This window comes from Vespa crabro, chromosome 22 (genome assembly GCF_910589235.1).
Source record: "Vespa crabro chromosome 22, iyVesCrab1.2, whole genome shotgun sequence".
In the NCBI taxonomy this organism is placed as follows: domain Eukaryota; kingdom Metazoa; phylum Arthropoda; class Insecta; order Hymenoptera; family Vespidae; genus Vespa; species Vespa crabro.
In genome coordinates, this window is record NC_060976.1 from 413,631 (window position 1) to 428,765 (window position 15,135).

A 15,135-nucleotide genomic window follows, 5' to 3' on the forward strand; every position below is an offset into this window, starting at 1 on the left:
GAAATACTAGAGAATGAATTAAAAAAAAAAGAACTGAAAACTAATCTGTAAATGTCTATCCCAACATCAGGATTAAAAACTAAATTAGTAGAAGTATAATTCAAATCAAAGTGGCTTGGTGACCTCCAGATAGTGCTGCAGAATCTATATTCATGGACAGAAAACAATGCAATTATTCATATACTTATGTTGAATGGTAGATTCTAACGTTAGTTAGTTGTGTGTGTGTGTGTATGAAATAAGTCAATTGATAGTTGAACAAGAATATGGAAGGTTCTAGCATTAGTTGTATGTGTGTATGCATCAGATAAATTGATCGATAGTCAAACGAGAATATAATCTGCTCTTTCTGAAAAGCGTTTGTTTATAAGAGGAAGAGAAAGAACTGAGATATTGGGAATGGAAATCCAACGTTAATGAGATAAGTAACAAATAGGACAACGTAAAATAAAACGAATGGAGGCCTTGAGTAGACCAAGTAATGAATAAAGACAACTGTGATCTTAAGTTAGACCTAAGAGTAAAGAGTAAAGAGAAAAGAATTGTACTATTATAATATATTAATTAATAGAATCCTTATTAACTATAAGAGTAAATGATTCTAATTTCGTATCTGTATCTTTTATGTAGGATTACAAAAAATATCCTACATATGTTAAGTACTCATGTTGATCACCTCGGACCACTCCCGTTGACAAGAAAGAGTTATAACTATATTTTTACAATAGTAGATGGCTTTTTAAAATTCACGTGACTATACTCGACGAGAACTATCTCGGCGAGCGAAGTCATTGAATGTCTTAAAAGACAGGCACCCGTTTTCGAAAACCCACGACGTATAGTATCGAACTAAGAAAAATATAATATTGGTCCTTCATCAATGATCATGATAACTAAGCAAATTTCTGTTCAAATTCGAAATCTGGTAGTTAAGGATCGGTAAAAGAAACTCTAACTAAAAATTTTCAATAATAGAAAATCAAAAATTAATGGAAAAACAATTTACTGTGTGCATACCCCAAATTTTACAAACTTCAACTTTACTTGAACACAACTTAACAACTGACATAACGCGGACTATTCAGACAGTTGACATATAAAGATACATATCTCAACTACAGATAAATGGCGGCACACGTTTTTACAAACATTTAATTGTTTTAAATTGAGTTCAAATTTGGTCTGGGATGTCCTATACCGCAGGTACAAAACTAGATAAAAAATACTTTGTTTTAAACTTTATTTTTAATTTATTTCTTTTTTTCCACTCGCATACTTTATTATGTCCAAAATAAATATGATAATAAATATAATGAACTGGAATATTAAAGGATTTTGAATGTTTCTGGAATTTTTTGAGTCGAAACTTATTAGTAGACTAAAAAACCTTCTTTTTGTCTGAATACATCATTACTTTATCTATTAAGTTTACCGAGTTATCTACACAAATAAGGAAATGTTTGAGGTGCATACTTTATTTTGTCCAGTACTATATGTGAAAATTGTACAAAAGTTTGTAAACAATCAATTTGACCGGTATTTATTCTTAAGCAGTTGAGAGATAAATAAGTTAAATTACAAGTATCCACTGATGCTTACAGAACAATAATTAAAACTTTTAAAAGTAATGATACAGACTACTATACTTTTCAACCAAAAACGAAAAAAAAATTCGGTGGTAATAAAAGGATTATATCCTAAATTAAATATTGAGTAGAAAAAGGGTCAGGAAAAAGGTCATTTAGTAACATAATCAATTTTGCTAAAATCAGCACATCCGTTATCAATGTTTCTAGTATAAATTGAGCAAGCTGGTAATAACGAAAACATACAACATATCGGCTATATGTAATGCATTAACAAGTTGAATGCCACGGGGGTCACCGGTGACCGGCACTTAACTTGGCTGTGACGTCATAGGGGCCACCGGTAACCGGCATGTCCAGATTGAAAAAAAAATAAAAAATTTAGACAAATGACAATACTTATAATTTTTTATTATTATCATCGTTGATATAGTGGTGTGAAGAAATGAATGCAGTATAAAACATCTGAAAATAGTTTTATTTATACATGTAATATAGTTTTATTATGCGCGCACGTTAAGATGTGTCGTATTGAAACATTCTAAACAAAGAAAGGGTGAACCAGCACAGTCTTTACAATATGTCACAACTTTTTTGCTACAGTTTTTTGCAATTATTCATCCTAGCTTCTCTGAATTCTTTTGGTAACAAATTTTGCAAAATCTTCGCACCGTTCGAGTTTTTCCCGGCATTGCTTTTAATTTATGTCGTGGTTTTCTCAGCAAGCTTTCACGTGGAAAAATGGAAACTTCAGCATCATTATCACGACATTTTGTTAAATTCAATGCAACTTTCATTCTGAAGTCGGAAATTTGAATCTCTCTTCTTGTTACCTTTTTGAATAATATCATTGAATTTACCATACATGTATTCAATAACAGTTCTATTGCTAATTTTCTATAGCACTTTAAAGTTTTGCGTAGTGGTAAATTATAAGCTATCATTTGGTCTGATAAATCGACTGATGATTATCCTAGATTATATTCCACAACCATTTTTGGTTTCTCACACGAATAAAATTTCTTATGTACAGTAGTCATTTCTGCCGAATGTTTCGTTGAAAGCATCAATACGTCTCTCTTGTCTTTCCATTTTAACACATTGTACGCCGATGGCATCTGAGACATTTAAAGACTGAGTGCCGGCACCGTTCGACCGCTTAAAACCTGGGCGCCTGCATGATTCGCTTGTTTACAATCAATGAGTACGTGAAGAAAATATTTAAAATTTTGTACATTTTCGTAAAACACTATATTTTGTTTCCATATTCGTCATATACAATTTAACGATAACGAAAAATAGAAGCAAAATCAAAAATTTTTATTTATAATTATGAAAAAATACACCTGTCTTATTTTATTATTTATTATTACATATATATAATATAATTTATATGCATTGAACAATGCGCAATTTAACAGAAACAAAACTGTTTTTTTTGTCCATTTCACTGTTTTCCTCAGGATGGAATAGTATGATAAAAACTGGTCGGCCAAATCTACGCCCATCATATATTTGTTATAATCAATGACGGATTGCGGTTTTGTAATTGCTTGTTTTGTTTTCCAATGTACTTTTGTTGTGTTTGTTAGTTCTGCCGAATGTATTGTAGAGATCATGTATACAATTTTGCGTTTTGGCTTTCACGCCTGTACTAAAATTTCGTTTTTTCTTTTAAATATATAATCTCCAGTTTTTAATCTGATATGCTTCATAGATTCGGGAATACCTCTATTCGCTCTAATTATACCGCAAATTCGAGTACCATTTTTTAGTAGCAATTCTGCAGTACGAATACTGTTATAATAATTGTCCATATACAGATGATATCCCAAACCTATATTTGCATCGAGCAATGACATAGTTTGGTCCAGTTTTTTACCATCCGCACAATATATTTCCATGTTGCAAATATATCTACTTCTAGCTTCACATAACAAACGACAAAGTAGGCCATACTTTATTATTTTTGCTGGGTTGTACGTTTTTATAAACAATTTTCCACGCCACGGAATAATAGATTCGTCAAGCGAAAGCTCTTTTTTAGGGATGTATAATGATTTAAATTTATCTAATAAATAATTTAGTATCGACCGAATCTTCTCGAGCTTATTAGAACCAGCTGTTGTACGATTATTTGAAAAATGCCATGTGTCCCAAATCTGGCGAAATCTGTTACGTGACATTATCGTCGAGAACTATGGTATTTTTGTATAAAACTCTGAGGACCAATAATCATCTTTTCGATCTTTTTTCACTTGGCCCATCAATATAATCATACCAAGAAATTTCTTCATCTCGGCTAGAAAAACATCATTCCACTTAGACATTTTCTTCCCCTTACACATCATGTCCTTATTTTGATGATAATAGGTGTTTGTTTCATTCACCATCAACGCAAATAAATCATTGCCAATAACCATTTCGACGATTTCTTTTATGCTCTGCTTATTAGCAGGAAAAATTTTTGGACCAGGTTCAGCAATAAACTTTGGTATATCAGGAGCTTTATCAACATCTAACCATGATTCAGTATCAGTATAACTAAGTGATTCTGCGAACATTTCATTATCACTCAGATCATCGGATTCACTGGAATACTGTAATGGAGCAGCTTTTGATTTCCTCCTTGAAGCCATATCACTATCACTGTCCTCGACTTCTATGTCAGAATTTTCTGATTGTACTGAATAATCTGACAGAAGATCAGCAATATACTCAGTAAATTCACTCATATTGTAAAGGTAAAAATGTACAGAATAAGAAGGCTTATTATGCTATTCAACTAAAAGCGTAAGACTACGAAAGATGTACTGGCTATGGAATACGCAGCTCGAGAGTGACTCTTGTTTTAGTTATTGCTGAACCATCGTATACGTTACGTTTCGACGGTATAAAAAAAATGAAGATCGGCGTAATCTTGGCAACAGAAGGCAGATTACCAAGCAAAAGAATCCCGCATTATCGCAGAGCCGGCGTTAAAGCGACAAACTTCGAATCCCGCGTTTTCGCGATGCTGGTGTACAATGTGTTAAAATTGTTATTTCGGATTTATTTTCGCAAGCAATGAGTTCTCCACGTTTTAATTTTTTGGATATTACTTCTACTGAATTTCCACATCGATTTTTCCGTAGTGTACCTATTAAATGTGTATTCTTTATTATTAACTTTTCTGCCAGATCAACACTCGTATACCAGTTGTCTGTGCAGACAGTATACCCTTTACCCAATATATCTTTCCAAAGAGACATTACAATCTCGGACGATACGGTTTCTGCTGTTTTATCTCTATTTTTTTCTTTTCCCGAGTATACTTGAAAAGAATAAGTTTATCCTGCACCACAGCATAATTTAAAAACTTTAATTCCATATCGATGCCGTTTCAGTTTCAAATATTGTCAAAATATTATGCGGCCTTAGAAGGGGACCAATGATTCGTTTATGCATAATATTTCATCTGGATTGTAGTATTTTTTAAAACTTCTGTTTAATATGTCGATAATGTGAATAATTTTGGATAATCTATTACTAGGATCGTTTTCTTCATTGTTACTAAAATGAATGAACCATAAAAGTAATTTAAATCAATTTCTCGGCATCACTGTACTTGGGAATGTCTGATGATATTCTTCATTTCTACTCCAATACAGGTGAATTTTGGATAATCGTACTAATCCCATCCATATAATTAAGTCAAAAAACCTTTTCATTTCATTCGGATTTGTTTCAATCCATCTATCAAGACGACGTGATCGTTGTTCTGATACTATTTTCGCAGCATATTTATTTGTTTGGTTTGCAATTATTTCAAATATTTCATTCGAAACAAAAAAACAATAAAAACTGTGCGGTTCAATAAATTCAAAAATTTCAGAATGATGTGTATTGATTCCCGATGAATTAGAAAATATAATCTTTGATAACACGAAGCTATATGCCAATTTAAATCATATATTTCTTCTTGTGTATTATTTTCGTCATTATTATCGTCATCTTCAAATTCGCTTTCACTATATGATTCAATTCGACGGCGATGTACTGAATATGGTATTATCATATCAGACAAACTGCTCGAGGAACTTACCTCACTATCTGACAACAATCAGCATCGTTTGGAAAGATTTGATAAAAATATATCATCAGTTGAATTGCTTGACACAGAATCTTCATTTGAAATCATAACTTTATGGGCTAACTAAAAAATTAAATAGCAGATACGAAATGCAAAAGTTTTTGTAATATATAAGAGTATAACAGAGGTTCTTACCTGATTGTTTAACACTCTAGAAAATAATAAAATCGTGACACTATTACTCAACAACGCAAAGAAGCAATATGAGATAATTGACGATCGCGCAAAATCGTACTCCAGAGCCACGGGGGTCACTAGTGTTACGTCCCACTAGGTCCAGGCCTCAAAAATTTTTTCTCTTTCGTGACTTACCTTGAGGAGCTCCAACCTGTGTGAGATTCGTGTCCTTTTTGACTATTACCTGCTGTGTGCAGTTCGTGACACGGAATAGACACCTATTCGCGGTCTTCTGGCTCGGCAATGCTGACAGATACCACCGGATTGCTCTTTGCTCTGGGATCGGATGGTTCTAAATCCCTTTATATGTATATATATATGTAGACGGTGCTCTCGATGGTGATTGGCACGAGACGATATGGTAGTACTTCGTGATAGCTCGTGTTCCGGAACGACACGACGCGTACGTCTCCACGGTAATGATAAGGATTAAAATACGCCGCGAGCAACTGCCGTAGGTGATACTTTCTACCGCCTCGTCGTGTTCTCGGCGTTAAGGGAGACGAGAGATGAAAAGGAGAATAATAACGCAAGTTATTAATTTATAGGATGGATGCGATAGCTCGTGCAAGCCGTATGCACCTATAGCTATCGGGGTTGGATGAGGTTACGGCAGCTCGTGCAAGCCGTGAGTATTCTTCGGTCCCTTAGGAGGCTCCTTCCGAACCTTCACCGACCGGGGAGAATAGGCGACGGCTGTACGGTAGCGTGATCCACTCGGTGCTCCTTTTTGGGGCGCCAGTGTGGTGGCGCGCTGTCGTGGAGGACATGAGGATCGGGGGGGCTGTTCGGAGCCTGCAGAGGAAGGTGGCGATCCGAGTGTGCTGTGCATATAGGACGGTCTCCTTCCACGCGGCTATGATGATTGCGGGGATTATTCCTCTCAATCATCTGGCACCCCGACTGGCTGAGACGTATGCGACTATTAGAGACGCGGAGGATCCTGTTCCCCCGCGTGCTAAGGTTGTATTGGGTGCTCTTGCCAGAAGGAGGGCAGTAGAAGCATGGAAGGCTGAGGAACTTGAGCTCCTAGGGTCCCCGGCAGCAACGGGAGAATGCGCGCGGGCGGCTATTGCCGAACGGTTGGTTGAGTGGATTGGAAGGCCATTCTGTATAAGAACGACATTTCACACCACGCAGCTGATGACTGGCCATGGCTGTTTCGCGGCGTACTTGTATAGAATTAAAAAGATTCCCACCCGGCGGAGCACACCCTGGTCAACTGCCCAGCGTGGACGGATGACAGGAATGATTTAATGAACGCGATAGGGGGAGGGCATCTAACCCTTCCCGCGATTGTCAGGGTCTCCCTGACAGTCCCGGGAGGATGGGCGGCCTTTCGGATCTTCGCCGGACGGGTCATGCGTGCCAAAGAGGACGCTGAGAGGCGCAGAGAACGGGCGCAAAAGGGATGTGTGAGTGAGCGTGCGGAAGTGCATGAGAACGGGAGTGCGAACGATAGGCCGCATAGGAGAGTAGCTCCAGTGCGACCACCTCGAGCGGCTCAAGCGACGCCTGACCCAAGCGTCGCTTCCAGTTAGATGTAAGAATAGTTGTATGAATGTGAATGGGCCTGGTCAGAGCATCATGGGGTGAGGATTGGGCCAATATGTATATAGTTAGGGAGTGATTGCGTCTCCGGGGGCTCGTCGGCCCCTGTCGAGTGCGCCGTAGTGGTATGATTGTGGATGAGTGAATAGATGAGAGCAAGGCGAATACCGGCCTGGCTCACCGAGGAGGGGTACTGGGTGAATCTGTAATACCCCCTCTCTCCTTAGCATGGTAGTAATAGGAATCGGGAGGTTTTTTAGTCGGTAGGCGATCCGACCCTGGGAGCAATCCCAGACGGGTTGAATCCGACACTCCCCTGAGTACCGGACTCGGGGGCCCTATGAAGATTTTCCTCCTGACGAAACAAAAAAAAAACAAAAAAAAAAAAAAGCTCGTGCAAGCCGTATGCACCTATAGCTGTCGGGTGTTGGATGAGGTTACGATAACTTGTGCGAGCCGTACGCACCTATAGTTATCGGGGCGAGGATGTTATTACCTTTTACTCGTGCGAGCCGTACGCACCGATAGGAAAGGAATAACTTAAGGTAAGAGGTTCTCGCTTGAAAAGAAAGGAAGCTTTAGCTTCGAACTTGTCGACTGAGTGGCAAAAGATCTTGAGACTCGCGAGAGAATTTAATGACTTTCGATTCACGCGAGGTTGTTGCCTGGAAAATACAGCCGGGGCTAAGAGAACGAACACTGATTAAAATCAACAAACTAATTTATTGGATTTAAAGTACAGTGTGAATATAAGTTTCGAAATCTAAAAAAGGGAGAGATGTTTCCCCGATGAAGAATATGTTCAATTAACCATAGATTCGAGCGATGCATTCGATTTTATCCTTAGTCGATCTGCGGTAGGCGGCTCGGAGTAGCGCCGTGTAGCCCGTGGGGATCGAGCCGCCGCGTGTAGTGGGGTTGAATCTGCCGCTGGCGTGGTCACGTGGTGGAAATGGAGGTTTGGGGATTTCCAGTGCGGCGAGGATGTATATCGGGTGGTATTTCTTTCCTTACTCTCTACATTTTCTGCGTCCCTATTCTTTTCCTTACGTTTTGTCGTCAATTCACGGGGACGGAATCAGAGGTATCTCTACCCGAAGAATACGAATGTTGAGCGATGGTCTCGTCTTCTCGACTTCTTTGGGCTCCTGTATCCCTTTTCTTTTGTCCGGCGCTCAGCATCGCTTTTATGACCTTTTTCAAGTATACGTCGGCTCGTTTCCGCTTGCAGGTTTTATGCCTTACTTACTATAGTGTTTTTATAATTGTGTTAGTTTGTATTGCCCTTTATGTCGGGCTCGAGCGTGTCATATAATAATGTTAGTTATATGTATATGTATGAAAGAAAGAAGAATAAAGTATTTATATAATCCGTAAGCGTAAGGTATCTCCTTTTTCTATACGTAGTAATACAATAAGAAAAGGTTCTTTATTTACAGGTTTCGATCTTCGTATGTAAGAAGGGAGCGGGATGTAACACTAGTGACCTCCGCCGCAATTAATTATGTCAAACATATTTATACGTTGTAACTTATCTATTGCAGATAATATTTCAACATTATATGTATCGCTAAATAGGAAATTCATCGTGACGCCACGAATAATCCCGGTAAAATTGGCATAGTATTCAACCTGTTAATTAAAATTGAACTACCGAGATTAAACAGAAACATTCCACATTGTGCCAGATGTCAAAAATCTGGGTATACTAAAAAGTACTGCAATAAAGAACCTAAATGTGTCAAATATGCAGAAACCCATTTTTCTGCTAGCTGCTCAAACAGCAGTAACAATAATCCAGGCAATTATAGACGCTACATTATAAGAAAACAACTCCAAAAAAGTTGTTGCCTTCAATTAGAAACAGAAATATACAAAGCAAAGTCACTCTACAAAAGAGTACAGCTATTCAAAACACAATTAACACGTTGACTGCCGTGGGGATCATCGGTGACCGGCACTCGACTTGGGTACAGCGCCGTGAGGGCCACCGGTGACCGGCGACGCGACGAATAGTGAAAATACATAATTAGGGTAAACATCGATCCAATAAATTTTTTAAATAATACCATTGATTCCGTAGTGATTTAAAGAAATGAATGCCGTACAGAACATGTAATTATAATTTTATTAATATAAGGAAAATATACATATTATTTGTGCACATAACGATGAGTCACATTGAAACACGGTAGGCAAAGAAAAGGTGAACTAGGACAGTCGGCACAATATGTCGCCACTTTTTTAGTGCAATTCTTTACTCTTATCCTTCCTAGCTGTTTTGAATTCTTTTCATAGCACTCTTTGCAAAATCGCCTTACATTTCGCATACTTCCCGGTTCCCTTTTAAGTTCATGACGATGTTTTTTCTGTACGCAATTTCTTGATGAAATGGAATCTTCATCATCAAAACATTTCACTAAATATACATCGCCAATTTCATCCTAAAATCGGTGACTGAAATATTTTTTCGAGTTGCTTGTTTGTATAACACCATTAAATTTACAATACAAGTATTCAGCAAAAGCTCTATTGCCAATTTTCTGTACCACTTTATAGTTTTTCGCAATGGTGAACTAAGCAGTCATTTGATCAGACAAATCAACTGAAGATTTCCCTAAATTATAATCTACTACTATTTTTGGCTTCTCATACGAGCAAAATGATCTACAGCGTCTTGGGGATCACCCAAGAATGCAAGAAAATTGCATAAGACACGTTTATACAACTCACCTTGTCTGCTGTAAATAATATTTGAACATAATATGCATCGCATACTAAAAAAATTTATGTTGGCGCCTTGCGCAAGTCACGTAAAATTCGCGCGGCAGTCAACGTGTTAAATTCAAGCGCAGACATCAACAAGCTACAAATCATACCCAGAGCTAACAAAATAAAATAATAATCAAACAGAAGACTCAAATGAAGATAAACAATCAAACAATCTTATTAAATTGGAAAATGACAATAATACTAAATCTACTAACAAAACTAATTATGCTTCAAAAATCAAATAAAATTAAAATAATGGAATAGAATTTGTAACGAATTACAAAATAGACTACCCTAGCTAAAAATAATTCTAAATTAACATAAACATTGTTGTAATATCAGAAACACATGAAACAGAAAAATCACATATAAAAATTGCATATTACATCTATTATAATACTCAACAACCGAGCAACAAGACACGTGCTGGTTCGGGAATATTGATCAAACGCAAGTAAATAAGAATAAAACAATCAATCCCAAAGATAATAAGCTTTTTCAATATATAACAAAAAACCAGCAAAGAGTTTACTCATTGGAAAAGACCAATGTATTGGTTAACTGATTTAAACAAGACTCCAGATACTCTAGATATCGTTATCACTAATACAAATTTAAACATACAAGCGAAAGAACTACTTCAGCTAACTTCTGATCACATAATCTTAATCTTTAAAATCGACTAAAGAGCATCAAAAAACGTAAAAATGGCCGAATAGTACTATTAACTCGATAGCATATAGGTATTATATAAACAAAGACTAGAATGCAACATTCTACTAAAAAATATACAAGATATAGAAATAGCACCAAAAATGTTAACTATTATATTTCAAACTCCAATATATATTACAACAAAACATAGACTATACAAGCAAAAAAAAAACAAAAATACCGACAGTATACATTCTGGACTTAATAAAAAATAGGAAAAGAGTGAGAAAACTATGACAAAGTACAAGGTGGCCACAATACAAAACTATAATGAACAAACTCACTACCAAAATCAAACATGGAATTAATAAAACCAATTTCATAAACTATATTAAAAACGTGGACTTTTCTAGAAGAACAAATTATTTACTATGGAAATGTCCAACAAGAAACATCAAAAGGCCGCATATTCCCATTCCACCTATACAAAGACAAGACTAGAACTGGACCTTTTCAATAAAAGACCGAGCAGAGATCATGGCAGATTAATTGCAAAAAATATTTATAAATGAATCACATACTTCATCTGACAACGGTAATAAAGGACAGCTAACCCATAAAACAATTAAAATGAGTGAAGTTACATCTATAATCAAAAACCTGAAAATTAATAAACTTCCTAGATGCGGTGTCATAACAATGAAAATGCTAAAAGAAATATCGGCCAAGAGAATCAGATTTATAATCATTTTAACTAACGCTATCTTCCGAATTAGTCATTTCCCACAGATCTGGAAATGTGCTGAAATAATTCTGCTACAAAAGCCATATAAAAACTCCTAATCACCGTTATCATATAGGTCGATAATTCTTCTTCCAGTTATTTCCAAATAAATAAAAAAAAACTATACATTAAAACTATACTTCCTAATGGAGAAAATCACCAACTTATCTCGAACCACCAATTCGGATTTAGACAAAATCACAACACAATGAGGCAGATACATAGAATGATAAACAAAATAATTAGATCCATTGAAGAAGGCAGCTCTTGCACTGTATTATTCCTTGACGTGGAAAAAACTTTCGATAAAGTCTTGCATAAATGGTTATTAGAGAAATTACGAGCATTTCTGTCAAGAAATCTATATCAATTTGTATCTTTCTACATTTCAAATAGATATTTTTATGACGAAATCAGAAATGTGAATTCTCCGCTAAAAAAAATATACACCGGAGTACCTCAAGAAAGTGTCCTAGAATATATATTATCCTCTTTATTCACAGCATATTTTTCATCCATACCTCTCACAAAACTTACTTTTACCGATGATATGGCTATCATATCCGTACATAAGAAAATACAAACTGCAATAAAAATTCTGCAAAACTACCTATATAAAATAGAAAATTGGACCCAACAAAATTAAGATAAACATAAATGCTGGCACATAACATTTACGCTTAATAGGAAGAACCCTATTCCTAAAATTAAATTCCAAAACATTGAAATCCCACAAACTAACTCTGTTAAATAATTCGGTCTCCACTTGAACAGTAAAATAAACTGAAGGAAATATTCAGGAAAAAATCAAACGAATAAAAAATACAAGAAAATCCGTGTACTGACTAACTTAAAAAAATTCCAAACTGAGTACAACCAAAAATATGTTAATATACAGTCATCTTGAAACTACAGTCATTTTTAAACTACAGTCATTTTGAACATACAGCCTGGAAATCTAGGGCACGGCAGCCAAATACAACATTAAAAAATGGAAAATCTACAATCTATTATTCTAAATTCACCTTAATTCGTTAGAAATGACGATATTAGGAAAAGCCTAAAAATACCATTAGTTGAAGAAAAAATTATAAATTTCTCGAAGACACATCAAATCAAGATTAATAATCATATAAGTTATCTTGCCAAAAATTACTAATCAAATCTGCCTAGAAGACTAAAAGGAAAACATCCCATAGACTTACTCGAAATCAATTCTTTATATAACATACATACGCATAAAAAGTGCAACACTACTATACATTATTTAGTGATTGTCGATAACTATATCGATATCTGCACGACATTTAACAACATTATAGAAGGTGAAAATAATTGTATGTAGCAATTAGAAACACAAATAAATGGATATTAAAATGTTGAGATGTAAAAAAGTACATAAAAAAATATTTTTCATTTTGTAGACATGATATTATGGAATAATTATATTTTTTTCAAAGACAATAAAAATAACTGAACTTTTAATGTTTATAAACAAAAATTAGTGGAGGAAGTCATATTTAATTTTATTATTTCTTTTTTCATTTTATTATTCATCATATTTCTTTTTCACTTTCGTGGTGATCTAATGCCAGACTGATTATCTTCTGATAAAATATCATTTTCTAGCTGACTATTATATATATACACTGTCGGATATATACTTATAAACACAGTATTACTTAGATTTTCAGATACTTTATTATATAATCTGTATAACGTATAATATTTTTCATAGAGTAGAGAATTAGAAAATGTAATTTATATAATATTATTGTGTAGCTAACAAATTCTGATTATCCAAGGTAAAAATAACTCTAAATAATATAATTTACTGTGTTAGTCTGTCACAATTTAATAAACATATATTTATGAACATCGAATGTCACTAAAAACGGAAAGACTTTCTTATAATGTTATTATTCAATGTTTCATTTATATTGTATATAGTAACAAATCGAACGTGTACCATGAGTAAAAGAAAAAATATAACGCCATATCATCGATTACAAGTGCAATTACTTCGAAAGCAAGATAATACTTATCAAAACATTTCTAGTCAACTTGGAATATCTATTAGTGCTTATTACAAAACGATGAAGTAGTATATTAAAGATAATGAAACAGTAAAAAATGTTCTCCGAAAGCAAAATCCACAAAAAAAAACGGATACATACATATAAGTGATTCACCGAATCTCTAAAGGCAAACGATTTAAAACTGCTGTAGATATTCATGTTGAATTATCGCCGTATTTAGAAAAACGAATTAGTGTAATATTGTGCAACGAAGCTTAATGAAAAGCTTAATGTAAATTAAACGCTTAAATGAGTTTAATGTAATGGATAGAGTAGTTCGGAAAAAACCTTTGATTTCAAAAAAATGTCAAATTGAGAAATTGAAGTTTGCAAAAACCCATATCAAATTGTATTTATGGACAAAAGTAACTTCAACCGATTCGGTTCAGATGGCAAATTGTCAGCTTCCGTGCAGGCAAAATATATAATAAATATTACATAAAATAAAAAAAAAATTATAGGAGAAGGTGGTTCAGCGCTGGTTTGAGGATGCATGAATATAAATGGAACTGGACCAATACATCGTTATGTATTGTGATTTAAGAAAGGAGAAAACTAGGCATAAAAACTGGATGATAAAATATATGATAAAAACTAGATGACAAATGAATGGGAGTGATCTAATAGTTTAGACAAGAATTGGTTATACTAATAAAACAAATTTAGAGTTCATTTAGGGAAAAATGAACAGCCAAAGATACTTAAATTTAATACAAGAACAAATCAACAAGCGCAAGAAACGAACAAAAAATGGTTTTATTTTTCAACAAGATAATGCCGCAATTTACCGTGCAAAAATTATTGAAACATATTTTATACGGGAAAGCATATCCATTTTACTATAACTGGCATGCTTCTTGGATTCAAATATTAATGAAAATTGTTGGATAGAACTTGCACAGGCAGTATATAAAAATGGAAAATAATTTAATAATATTCATAAATTAGAAAGATTTCTTAGCATGGAATGGGAAAATTCGTCTCAAAATATAATCCGACAATTTAAATCATTACCAAAACGGATGATTGAACTGAGAAAACAAAGGCGGTTGTACATATTGTTAATGATAATTTATAGATATGAAAATTGTCTTTTTGAAATACAAAAAGATAGCACACGTGTATCATTAGATTCTCACAGTAGGGAACAAAATGATAGCATATTCTATATTTCCTCATATTTTTTAACATAAAATAAAACAAATATGTAATTTAAGTTTTATAAGGTATGCAAAATACCGTTAAAAATGTCCAGATGTAACAATGAAAGCTTGAATGACTTGTTCATTGATGCAGAGTCAGACTGTTTTAGAGGCTATGGGAGAATAATATAGTTAGTTCCAACTATGACATGGATAAAGATATTATTGTTAATTGTGTCGATGATTGATCAAAAAGTGA